Source organism: Musca autumnalis, unplaced genomic scaffold, assembly GCF_047663935.1.
Source record: "Musca autumnalis isolate F117 unplaced genomic scaffold, ASM4766393v1 scaffold_2, whole genome shotgun sequence".
In the NCBI taxonomy this organism is placed as follows: domain Eukaryota; kingdom Metazoa; phylum Arthropoda; class Insecta; order Diptera; family Muscidae; genus Musca; species Musca autumnalis.
This window is the reverse complement of record NW_027411755.1, coordinates 110,802,142-110,816,095: the sequence shown is the minus strand read 5'-3', so window position 1 is coordinate 110,816,095 and position 13,954 is coordinate 110,802,142. Positions and strand designations below refer to the sequence as shown.

The 13,954-nt window shown below is 36.4% G+C and overlaps 1 long non-coding RNA gene across 1 annotated transcript in view; it reads right to left on the bottom strand.

Annotated features, from left to right (window-relative positions):
- Positions 1-13,089, bottom strand: part of LOC141394481 (uncharacterized) — a 71,996-nt gene extending 58,907 nt beyond the window's left edge. The window contains exons 1-5 of the long non-coding RNA XR_012410441.1: positions 12,693-13,089; positions 6,985-9,317; positions 6,501-6,927; positions 6,151-6,442; positions 5,965-6,079 (exon numbers count right to left, since the gene is read on the bottom strand). This is a non-coding gene — a long non-coding RNA (uncharacterized lncRNA). The remainder of the gene's footprint in view (positions 1-5,964; positions 6,080-6,150; positions 6,443-6,500; positions 6,928-6,984; positions 9,318-12,692) is intronic.
- Between the last annotated feature and the right edge of the window lie 865 nt (positions 13,090-13,954).

Sequence of the window (13,954 nt, the reverse complement as noted above, 5' to 3'; positions counted from 1 at the left end):
CACTCAACAACAACAACAATGAATATTCCTGATTACCCTTCAGTACGTCATTATCTTCCATTGGAGATCAGAAAGGCGAATTATGAAATAGTGAAGAAGAGGATATTTGAATTGGAGGAGATTCAGTCAAACCCGAATGGCGAAGATCGACCCCAAAACATAACTAAAGACAATCAAACCCCAAAACCCAGCCGAAATGCTAAACAATATGCCCGAATATCAAAATTAAGAGAAAGAAGAAAACAGGACAAGAGGATGAAAAAAATGTTAGTGGATTCGGTTAGAAGATATAACGAAACGTCGGATCCTAGACCTTATGCGACGATCACTATAAAAGGAAAAGAAGTGAAAGGATTATTGGATTCAGGAGCTACCGTTTCCGTTTTAGGTAAAGGATGTAGAGAACTTTTAGACGTGTTAGAAATTGGCCCCGAATCATATAACACGAATGTAAGGACAGCTTTTGGACAGTTACACCGTATCTTGGGTAAGGTGAGACTGAAAGTGGCATACAAAGAAACCGAAAAAGAAATATGTTTTTATCTATGCCCCGACTTGGAGCAAAGCCTGTATTTAGGTATAGATTTTTGGAAGGCTTTTAACTTAGCACCAGAGGTAGTCAAGGTTAATGAGATCGACATCGAGAAGATTCATGCTAAATTTGCTGAAGACGTTGAATATTAGAAGGAAATGCACATATTGACAGAAGAACAGAAAGAAAAATTAAAGAAGGTAGTTGATTCATTTCCATCGTTTGAGAAATTAGGCCTTGGACATACTACGTTGGAAAAGCATACAATAAAACTGGTAGAGGGCACAAATCCGATAAAGGGTAAACATTATCCTATATCGCCTGCCATGCAACAAATAGTCTACGAGGAAATCGACAAGATGCTGGAGCTAAAAGTCATCGAGGAGAGCGAAAGCCCTTGGAATAACAAAACTACTATTGTCAGAAAGCCAGGGAAAAATAGATTCTGCTTAGATGCACGGAAGCTAAATGCTGTGACGATTAAAGATGCATATCCGTTGCAAAATATTGACGGGATCCTAAGCAGAATCGATCAAACCGTGTATATAAGTAGCGTTGACTTGAAGCATGCATTCTGGCAGATAGAGTTGGACGAAGAGTCGAGGCCCTATACGGCTTTTACAATACCCGGTCGTCCACTCTATCAGTTCAGAATGATGCCATTTGGGCTATGCAACGCCGCCCAACGTCTTTGTCGCCTCATGGACAAAGTTATACCCTCACGCCTAAAGTCCAACGTGTTCATATATTTGGATGATTTATTAGTAATATCTGAAGACTTTGAAACTCATGTCAAACTCTTAGCCGAGGTAGCGGAATCTTTAAGACGAGCTAATCTTACAATTGGTCTGAAGAAGAGTATGTTCTGCTTCAAAGAACTTAAATATTTAGGGTTTATAATAGGTGGGGGCGTTTTAAAAACAGATCCAGAAAAGGTTCTGGCAATAAAAAATTTAAAAACACCAAAAAGCCCCAGGGATGTTCGAAGTTTCTTAGGAACCGCGGGCTGGTACCGTCGGTTCATTAAGAATTTCGCAACTATCTCGGCACCTCTCACGGACACATTGAAGAAAGGACCCAAATTTATAATGACCGAAAAGGCCAAAGAAGCTTTCGAAGAATTGAAAGTTGCTTTGACGACAGCTCCAGTTTTGAAGCATCCTGATTTCCGAAAACCCTTTTTCATTCAATGTGATGCTTCTGAATATGGTATAGGTGCTGTGCTATTTCAGAAGGGAGAAAAGGAGGAAGAAAACCCCGTCGCCTTTTACTCCCAGAAGCTCAATAGTTGCCAACGCAACTACAGCGTTACAGAGAAGGAATGCTTGGCGGCCGTTATGGCTGTAAAACGATTTAGACCCTATGTAGAGTTAATGAAGTTTACAGTCATAACGGACCATGCCAGCTTAAAATGGCTAATGGGAGTAAAAGACCTTAGTGGGAGACTAGCACGGTGGTCACTAATGCTCCAAGGCTATGATTTTGAAATAGAACACCGTAAGGGCAAAGAAAATGTCGTGGCAGACATGTTATCTCGTCTAGAAGTGGTGGAAGAGATTGAAGTAGTGGATGATCTCTTCGACTTTGAAACCACAGAGTTTGAAAGTACTGAGTATAAAGAGCTCATAAAACATGTACAAGACAATAAAACAAAATTGCCCGACATAAAGATTAAAAATGGTTTAATATTCAAGCGAACGAAAACAGACATTGACTCTGAGCTAGAAGAAGAAATGCCATGGAAGCTATGGATTCCTACATCGTTAACCTATCTTCTTATAGAAAAAGCCCATAATTAGGTAACATGCGCGCATGGGGGCATAGCAAAAACGCTACACCGTCTTAAAAGATTTTATTATTGGCCAAAAATGGCACCACAAGTCAAACAATTTGTGAATAACTGCAAAACATGTAAAGAAACCAAGCCAATAAACCAAAACATGCAACCAACGATAGGGAACGAAGTAGTGACGGAACGACCTTTCCAAAAATTATATATGGATTTTTTAGGGAAATATCCAAGGTCAAAGAGCGGAAACACCCATATCTTTATCGTAGTCGATCACTTTTCAAAGTTTGTTTTCCTTAAAGCCATGAGGGAAGCCACCACAAATAATGTAATACTCTTTCTTGTTCAGGAAATTTTTAGAAAATTTGGTTTTCCCGAAACAATACACACCGATAATGGGGCACAATTTACGGCGAAATGTTTCAAAGACATGTTGGAAATGTACAAAATAAACCATATACAAACAGCTCCGTACTCGCCGCAGTCAAACGCATCCGAAAGGGTTAATCAATCGGTTTTGGCTGCGATTCGAGCTTATTTGGAAGAAGACCATAGGGAGTGGGATGCCTACCTATCAGAAATCGAATGTGCATTAAGGTCGTCCGTGCACTCAGCCACGGGAGTCACCCCCTTTTTTGCATTATTTGGGTACGAAATGTACACCAATGGGAACGATTACAAATTAGCAAGACAATTAAAATCTATGTGCGATCACAAAATAGCTGAGCTAGATAGAAAAGAAAGATTAGAACTGATCAGACAAAAGATAGCCAAAAATTTACATGAGGCTTATGAAAAAAGTGGCAAACGATACAATGAACGTGCACGAGTAGTGAAGTTTACCCCGGGCCAAGAAGCATATCGTAGAAACCACGTACTAAGCGACTTTGGAAGAAATATCAATGCAAAATTTTGTCGTAAGTACATAAAATGCCGAATTGTCAAACCGGTGGGCAATAACATGTACGAAATTGAAGACCTACAAGGGAAACCACAGGGAACATGTCACGTGAAGGATTTGAAGATGTAGTGACAAATGCATCGTATTACGGCAAAGTTTTCAACAAATAGGTGATTGTGAGTGGCTAACTTGATTACGACTAAAAGTCGTGTAATCTGGATCTGGTCCCCATACATAGCCGCCCATGAAAGGTTGCTGTGGAACCGGTGCCATCGCAGACCTAGGGCAGGTTAGACTATTGAGGTAGATGCCAGTTAACTTCAAACCACGTAATGTTTTCAACTAATGCCGGTAATACTGACAGATGGTCACTAAAAGTATACCCGAACCTACTAAATATTAATAAAATAAAACATAATCAGAATTCTGATAAGATTATGAGTGCTACTTATTGCACTAAATTTGATAAAGTTTTGGGTATAAATTGCAAATGATATAACGTTTTGCCCCATAGAAGGATTTTGTACATTTTCTCTCATTTATACTATTACATTTTCGACCCAAATATATTTGGAAAGAATTAAGAAATCCCAACCCGGTACGTATGGGCTGCTTCACGTTTAAACGATGTTCTAAAAAAGTTATCTCAGCCCAAAATAACACATTGGTTCGTTAAATTTGAAGATTAAGGTTGTTGCCCTTCAGGAAATCCAGTTCTCAAATGGTGGATAACACCTTCTGGTTTTTCAAATTTTCAATAAAAAAATTTTAATGCGTTGTCTGACACCATCGTTTTTTAGATTGGGGGTATAATAACGAAGGTGGAATTGACAATTAGCTGTCTGATTTACTTTTGTGTACAAAATAATTACTCAACTCAAATATTTCTACGTTTTACTCTAATGTGCAAAAAAAGTCTAGCACAAATCTAATGCAGGCAATACGCTATACTGCAAAACTGCTACTGCCGATGAACCCTTGTGCAAGTGTGGGATTGAATAGAGCGTGGCTTCCCTTCAATCCATCTTTCAGAAAAGATAAATTTGCATCCAAAAGCACGATGTTGATTTGAAGTTTTCCAATTCTTTTAAGTTGCTCACAATTAATATTTGCTGTTCTCAAAAGTGTATGTTGATTGCTTTGTGAGTAAACAAAATTCATCGGATTGAGTGGGGTTCATTTTCAAATTTAAAATTGTTTTGATTTCTATCCTGCATAAAATATTCACACATACATACATTCACAAATACTTCAAAATTTACTAATACTATTACAAATGCCGTCCTGCATGCCCATAGAATTATTATATAGTATTTATGTAGGCCATACAACATAAATACTATATAATAATTCTTCATTAAAATCTGTCCATATTGGTGGATTTCAAAATGTTTTTATATATTAATCAGTAGTCAATCCGTGCCTGCGGTCCGATGAACCCCTACGTACTTATGTGTAGCTAAAATATAAGTTAATACTCAAAATCTTGAAATTTTCATTCAAAAGCGAATGAATTTTATTTTTTTTTTTTTGCTTTTGTTTTTGAAAATGGTTATTGGCAATTAAAGAAGGTAGAAGTGACAATCAACTGCCTCTTTATTTTTTTTGAAAAATAAAGATTTCAGAATTTATTATATTCAGTATTATACTCATCACATTTAGAAAGTTAATTTTTCTTCAAGAAAATCCTTCATTTCAACGTAAACGGGTCATAAAAAGGCCCTAATACAGTTCTAAAAGCTTTATGATTATATTTTTGTGCTAACATGGCTCATTTTAGAGGGGTTGCCAATTAGGTCTACGTTGTGCAAAGAATATGTTTGTACCCCATGATTCGATATGTTTCTTCGACAATTTAGTTGCAATATCCACAATGTGTTATAATGCATGTAACTAATTTATATAAGTATGCCTTGTTGCTATTTATCCGACAGAAGGGTTTTCATTTGAAATTCAAAATTATGTTGTTTATCAGTCTTGAAAACTCACACATGTATTCTCACACTTGAAAACTATCATAAATGATGTGAGTTGTGATTGGCAGTGAGTGGAGGCCTTCACCACAGGCAAATTGTGTTAAACAAAAGGAGGACAAACAATACAGAACATAATTTTTGACGTCAGTTTTGCGTGGAAGGAATACCTTCTTGGTGGTCTGATTTAAATGGTAAGGGGCCTGGAATCAGCAGGTTACTATGTTCGTCCACTGTAAGGGGGTGTAGAATGAGTGAAACATACACGAAACTTATCCTAGCTTTGAGCCTCTATGTCAATTTACAGCGGATCCACCGGAAATGTATTATATGAAATGTTATTGATACTGAAAACAGTTCAAGTGCTGTATTCATTGTTGGAAAAAATTTGTTGGTCCTTAGCCCCCCACAGCTAAACCGAGATTGTCACCGTTTCCCTAAAAACCAATATAACTGCAAATAATTGAGTAGTATATAGACAAGAAATGCATAAAGTGTGGCATATTCTGAGTTAAAAGATACTATGCAAATTGTTATGAACGTGTGTAATTTATAAATTTAATTTACACCCACACTGCACTAATTCACTCAAATTGACACCAAAACCAGGTCCGTCTATTACCACATACACTACATAAATAAAACTTGATTAAGTCAGTATGGAATGCAAACAATTCCTGCAAACGTCCGTGCAGAAATGACCACCGTCAAACAGGTCAGAAAAAAAAAACTTACCGAAAAGGCATAAAATAGATTTCCAAAAACTTACCCTTCAAGGCTCCACTACAGATTGCATGGAATCACAGATGTGGCATCTAAAGATGTTATTGAATTGTCCACTAGAAGCCGGGGTAGCCAATCATCCATTCAATTGCCCAATGGCACTAGACAAACACAATAAAATAAGAATTACCAAAAATCCTAACTGGGTAAATGAGATATTGTCTATACTCACGAAAATACATGAAAATTTTAACATCATGTAGGTTTACACTTTAGGCCTTTCGAGAAAACACCACTCCACGAGTGAGTCCAACATCAAAGATCGGCGTACCCTTATTTTTGTAGCTTATCAGGTTTTCCTATTATGATTGCCTTAAAATGCAAACGGACGAACAGCAAATTTAAAAATGACTTGCAATAGGCAATAAACTTTACTCGCGGAAAACTCTTGACTCTTCCCCGAGCACACTACCAATTATGTTTTGCATGGATGAGCCATTCCAACAAAACCGTTCCCAAATAACCTGCAAAGACAAAAGATTTATTAAAAGAAATAATGTAATTAATACCATGATTACTCACATTCTCGTAGCATAGTATAAATGTACATTGCTCAAACAAATTCTGCATTTAAAGAACATTGGGGGAATTGAATTTATATCGACACCGACGGACGGCAAGCGAAGATGAGAAAAATAATGGAAATCAAAACATTCTTCTTCTTTTGTATGTGGCGGTAATGAATGAGCTGGTATCCACATGTCAGTGATAACGTAGTAAACGTTGAATGAGTGCGTGACGCCGATGTCAGCGTAGATGCCGGCCGTCGACCATTTTTCTTCTCGTCGCGGATGTTTCGATGAATGAGCTGGGATGTACATTTGATGGGTTACGAAGTCACATGTTGAATGAGTTGTGCCGTTGTGGATGCCAGCGTCGTCAGCAGATCTGCGACGTCGCCGACTTTGTATATGTGAGGGTGATGCTACTACCACAAATCAGCAGACACCTGCAAAAGTACCGCTTATTCCAGAATCCGCATGATTGGTGCAAATGGAATACTTACCCAGATGGTTAACGAAAGTTTGCCCGGCTAAGAGACTCCAGGGTGTGGGAGTTCCCCACGTGGAGCAAATGATAACCACGCACATCGGCCATGGAAAAAAGAACGCATCCATGTTCGAAGTTTTGTTGCGTGGATATGAGCTGTACAGTTGACTGGAGATGAAAATTGTGAGGCGACGTCAATGCGTAATGGGGGTGTCATTAAGTTTTTTTTTATGTTGGACGTAGAGATAAACACTTGCAGGAATATGATGTTCGTAGAGCTGCAACGGGTAATAAACCAGACACCTTCTATTTTATTTTTTTTTGGAAAAAATTAATCGAGGCGTTCGCGCGTCAGGCAATTATTAAAAGACAATGGAAAAAGGAAATGGGCGGTGTTGCCAGTTTCATTGAACGTAGGGTGTGTTCAGTGAAAAAGGTTGAGGTCATGTTCAGTAAGCAATACTCCCAAAACGATCAGCTGTGAGAAGGCAGCCATTTGGTGGTGTTATGTTAATGATTGAGTGATTTTTATTTTGATTGGAAAATTTAGGAAAATGGTGGAAAATGGCTGGGCTATAAAAGACAAATTGCGCCGAAATAAAGAGGTTAGTTGTTTCAAATTCCCGTGCTGTCATGTCAAGTTGCTGACCAGTGGCTAAACGCTTTTAAATAAAACAATTAAATTGCATACAAAAACAGTGATTTGTAACGTTCTCTTTATTATATGTGTTTATGGAAAGAACGAACAAAAGTGAGTGTTTGGATGGTGCAAATTTAAAACAAATGATTAACAACAATTTTAACGTTGTGTGATAGGTTTCCCAAGGAAAGTTACGATCTTCTGGCCTCCGGTGTTGCATATAGGGGCTAGTTTGTCTATTTGGTAGCAACTCCAAATCATTTTCGAAGCATTTTTCCATCGTTGTGTGGAGACCTTTGCACAAGCCTAAAGTGCTTTATTTTTGGGTGCAACAGCGAATTGTTTGTGGTTTGCTCAATCAGTGGGTAATTGCTGGGTGAAGCTTATGTTTCCAAGGATCTAAATTTGGTGACCAGATATTCGATTCAAGTAGAGGCAGCGCCCATTTGATTAAAGTCCGAGCCAACGAACAGGTAACCTGTATGTGTATGATTTGAATGTGACAGCAGCGGGGTTTTAACCTGAAACGAGAAAAGCAAAGAGAAATATTTTTAATTCTAAATAGCCAATTATCAAACTAACTAAAAGCAAAAGATTCATAAGTTACATTTGCCAAAGCTGAGGGCATAAAATGTTTTAAATCGAGACTAAATTTTTTTGGAAACAATTTTTACACTTAAATATAAAAAAATATCTTATATTTATTAATCAGATCTAGTATGTCTTAGTATAAGTTGTGATTGTCCTTTATGTTCATATGATTTTGTAAGAATTTCTACCGCCAGAATATTTTAATTGAATTATTAATCCAGGTGCTAGGGATAACAGGAAACTATTTGATTTCGTAGAACTTGGCTGAAGTGCCATATTATACCATCTTAAGAGAGCTCCCTTAGGACAGGTAATCAAATTTTAGGCTATTTTGTCTGGCAAGTGCAGACTATAGTTTCTGGTGTTCCTATACTTGAGGTGTCTTTAAAAAATTAATATTGTTGGTCGTACTGGTGTTAGATTTTCCTTGTTTTTTTTATACAATCAGACAAAAAAATATAAACTTAAGAGATATTTATTTTTTAATAAACTTTATAATGTATTGAATGTTTTATAATCGTAAATAATATGTTTTGATTGTGTCTTTCCTAATAGGGTGAAACCGTAAAGGTGAAGAGGTGAGTGTGTGTGGTTTGTGGGGTTTCCAATAAAAGTTAAAAATGTGGATTTTGGAAACCATGGTTGGGTGGGCTACATGTGGGAGTAGAAGATCAATGCTCCCTTGTCAAAGCAAGATTTGTTTGTGTTTCAATGTAGTGTTTGTGATGTGTAGAGTTCAATTTTTCGTGTTCGCCCTGATGGGCTAGAGAAGAGGACGGGTTGAGGACCGTAGACCCGAGACCGCGAAGCTAGCCGAAGGTCCCCTCTAGCGCCGCCTCACAGGGATACGTAACACACTTTCATCGGCAAAAAGAACATTTCACCCACCAAGCTTTGATCTTCATATTTACGCGCAGTGATATTTTTCCGTAAAAACGGTTCAAGAATACGGGTTTTTTGTTTTAGCACCGAACTCAGGTAAGATGCTGTCAAAAAATGTATTTTCCCTGATCTTTTGCTTGGGTAGCATCGGCTTCGAAAGTTTCCTCGCCAACATTTAATTGGGCATGTCTGAGGCCGCTTCTATTATTTTCGATGTAGGTGACGACACTTCGGTTCTGGAAAAAAATTTAAAAACATTATTTATATATATATATATATATATATATATATATATATATATATGGTAACATGGGGCGGCTTCGCCACTGGGGCGCCTTCGCCAGCGCCGATTTTCTTGATAACTATAACTGCTAGAGAAATGCCGTTAAAGGGAAAATTGTGAGTTTAACGAAGATCTTTCATCTCCCAATAATTGGCAATTCTATCAAATATATGACTGCTGATGCAGGCGGTTTCATGTTTTTGGGGTATTGCGAAAAATATTCATGGTAGGTATATTTTGTGATATCTTGTATAACTTTTGTGATATTAAAATTATATTTTATACCGTTAATAGACAACTACTGAAGAATATAAATCCAAATAATTTGCATGATAAAAGTAATTACAAATGTCAATATATTCATATTATGAACTATGTAGGGGATGGGGCGGCTACGCCATGATAGGGGTGTTGTGGGTTAATGTGAGAAATATGTCAAGTTTAACTTAAATTGTTTATGCTATTGATATACCACGCTATAATGTGAAGTTAAAATCAAATATTGTGCTAAACCTATCTAATTTGGCAAAAATTTCATTTTTATGCCTTAATTCAAGGTACCTACTTCAATTAACGGCTAAAATATGTTTCTTTTTGTAAATTTTAGAATAATTTTTGATTATTAAATAGAAAACCTGTTCCATTTATGCATAATGTTGATATTTGAGGAGGAAGTATGGTAAATTCCAGTTTTAGAGTCCGTTGATATATGTCCTATGTCGATGGCGAAGCTACCCCATGGGTGGGGAGGCTTCGCCACCTTTTAGACATTTTGTAAATTCTCAAAAATAATATTTTAAAAGCAAAATTATAATAATTTATATATCAAAACTTATAGTCAAGATATGCTAACATTCTTACCAAAAATAATATTTGGAAAAACTTGAATGATGTCGATATGAGAACATTTTGAAAAAAACGTGGCGAAGGCGCCCCATGTTACCATATCTAATATATAAAAGGCAATGTGTGTATGTTAGTATGTTTGTTTGTTTGTATGTTTGTATGTTCCGAATAGACTCAAAAACGGCTGAATAGATTTTCTTGAAAATTTTAGATAATGTACTGGGAACACCGGTGGTGAAAATAGGCTATATATTTTTTTGAATGGTCGTCGCGGAAGTGAAATATCGCGGTCATCCCAAATTATTCAAAAATGTATTATTTCAAATAATATACCTAATTTCAGTAAGCGTGACTACAAAACCGCTATAACACTGGCTTCAATATGTGGGATAACGCGGTCAACGCCATATTCTGGAATACAGTAAAATCCCGATAACTTGAGATGTCACTATATAGAAATTCCGAAAAATCGATTGGGAAATCTTATGAAATTTTGTATGTGGAGTTTTTAGGTCTGAGTGTAGGTCGTAATCTATTTTTTTATCCCGCTAAGTGTAGTGGCCGGTGGTCCTCCCCACAATTTTTTTAAGAAAACCGCGAAATTCAAGATACTTTTAATATATTGTTTACAAATTGTTTGCAATGCTATGGTACTTACAGTCTTGACCTTGAATGATCGTCGCGGAAGTGAAATATCGCGGTCATTCCAAAATTTTCAAAAATGTATTATTTCAATTAATTAGAACTGTCGTAAGCTGTTTTTATACGGCTAAGAGTAGTGACCGGTGGTGCTCCCCCACAATGTTTTTAAGAAAATCTGAAATCTTTGATATTTTTGAACGTATTGTTTACAGATTGTTTTCCCTGAATGATCGCGGTCATCACAAAGTGTTCAAAAATGTAGTATTTTAATTAATATACATAATTTTAGTAAGCGTGACACAAACATGATGTAAACACTAGCTTGAACAAGTGGGATAGCGCGGTCGTGAGCTATTTTAATACGGCTAAGTGTAGTGACCGGAGGTTCTCCTTCAATTTTTTTTTTAGATCTGAAGTCCATGATATTTTTGAACGTATTGTTTACAGATTGTTTGCAATACTACTGTAATTACTGTCTTGACCCTGAATGGTCTTCGCGGAAGTGATATATCGCGAAAAGTGAAATATCGCGGTCATCACAAAATTTGCAAACATTTATTATTTCAGATAATATACATAATTTTGTAAGCGTGCCTAAAAAACGCTATAAACGCTGAACACTAAACAATAAGTGGGAAAGCGCGATCAACTCCACATTTAGGAATACAGTAAAATCACGATAACTTGAGATGTCACTAGATCGAAATTCCAGAAAGATCGATTGGAAATCAGACAAAGTTATTGATATACAATACAATATCATCATTGGAATCAGAATACCGCGATCGTGTTCGATTTTTGAAAATATTATAATTACGGATAAAATCTCAAAATGTGGGAAGTGAAACTTCATAAGCATTGATTTCAATCCTTGGAATAGCTAGGTAAAGATACATTTTTTAAATACAACAAAATCTCGATAATAACAACTACAATTTATAGCAGTATTTTTTTTATGAATTATATAAATGTTGCGATACATATCCCGAAGGCACATACATTTCGCTGAGGGGTATTTTACCACTATTGCATATAGAGCGCGAAGAAAAAAGGCGTTACGTTCGATCGGGCTGAATGAGGTTAAATCCAACAAAAATAACGAAAATCAGGCGCCACCGTTCTATGGGAGCTATATCAAAACGAGGACGTATACTGAAAATTCTCTGCAAGACTGTTTACGACCCCCAACAGTGGCTATAGCTCTGAACTATCGAAAATCGGGAGGTACTGTTTTATGGGAGCTATATCAAAACGTGAACCTATAACTGTTACATACCGAGCGCAAATGAAAAGGCGTGTCTTTCGGTCGATCCGAATATTTATGCTCTCCTCTTTAAAATATATTAAAACCAGATTTCAGCCATTTCGGTGTGATAATGATGTTAAATCCTCAAAAATAGCGAAAATCAGCCGGTACCGTTCTGTGAGAGCTATATCAAAACGTGGACCTATACCAACAATTCTTTGCAGTAATAATTACGACCCCAACCGAGACCAACAATCCAATATATAGCAATGTTAACTGACGTGCACCGACCATTATATGTGGGTCACAAAGTGCATTAAACTGTCGATTTATGGTGAAGGGTATAATAAAAGAGATTTTATATCTTAAATTTGGGGGATACCATTATATGGAATTTATGTCAAAACATTGATTTATATTATGAAGTTTCTAGAGGGATGCCTAATTATGGCTGTATCAATACTGGATAGATAAGTAAAGTTTACACGGAGAACCCAAACAACGGGCCAGCAACGCGGACCGGGTCAGCTAGTATATATATATATATATATATATATATATATATATACTTTATAGAGAAGAAGTCCGACTTACCATATACAACAAACTTGCTGGGGGAATTCGTTTCCAGTTGGGTGGTGGTAAATTTTGTACCCATTGTGGAACAATTTTTCCCATCCTCATCCAATTTTTTTGCATTTGATACAAAGAATACGATGCCATTGTTATCAATGGCATCGTATGATTTGCATCATTGCGTTTTTTTCCATATTATGCAAAAAAAATCCATAAGGATTTCTTCGTAAAGCAGTATCTTCGCCTCCTCTTCGGTGTCTGCTGCTTTAGCGTAATCCTTATGGTCAACCTGGGCGGCGGCGTAAAATTTATTATTTTGCTTGTGCAAGGTGAACTTCACGTTAATCCCTAGCTCCTCCGCTGCCTCAAATTCATTTTTGGGCTTCAAAACCTTTTCTAGATTTTTTGATACCATAAATGGTTTTGCCACATTTGGATCAGGCATCAGCAGAAATGCCAACCCTTGTTTTTTTAATTCAAAGCAATAATTTGGCATATAAGTACGTTTGTGTGATCGTTGTCGTTGAGGAGCCTAACAGATTTTTAATAGAAAGTTAGTAATCTGATAAAAACTCGAAGGTTATATTACGAAAATAAATAAAAGTTGTAAAAATTGTTTATATTATAGTTATTTTCCAATATATTTTAATCATTATTGCCTAAAATTCTTTTAAAATTGATTTGTTTTTATTTGCTGTGTGGCGTTAATAGAATCAAGTCGATGGTCAGACTAGCACGATTTCAACATGGCGACGTCAAGTTTATAGGCGAGGGGTATGAAGTAGTGAAACCCATGTACATGGTTTTCTGTGTTTGTTGTGTTGCCTCTTCTTGTTCTTCGTTGCAAGATTTTTTCTTCAATTGTCTTTCATTTTTATTTTCTCAAGCAAACGTTAACAACAAAACAAACATAAATATATTTAATAAAAACATTTAATTAATGAAACAGTGAAAATTTAACTATTAATATTAATTTAATTATTAATGTTAATTATTTTGTGTTGTTTTTTGGTTTATTTATGTCTTTTTTTGTTTTTATTGGTATGAGAAACACAACAAACGCGAATGGTAAAATAAAGAGGACACGCAAAGATCTTAAATTTCACGTTAACGCGTGTGGACATTAACGAAATTTGAAAAGAAACTTTAACGAAATTGGTTTCATGAAACCTTGCTAGTCTGACCATCGACCAACCACGACTCTTTTTCTTGTATTTTAATACATAATAGCCCGTTCCCACGGTACGTCGTTCATTCTCTATTCGTTGTTCGACCCATAA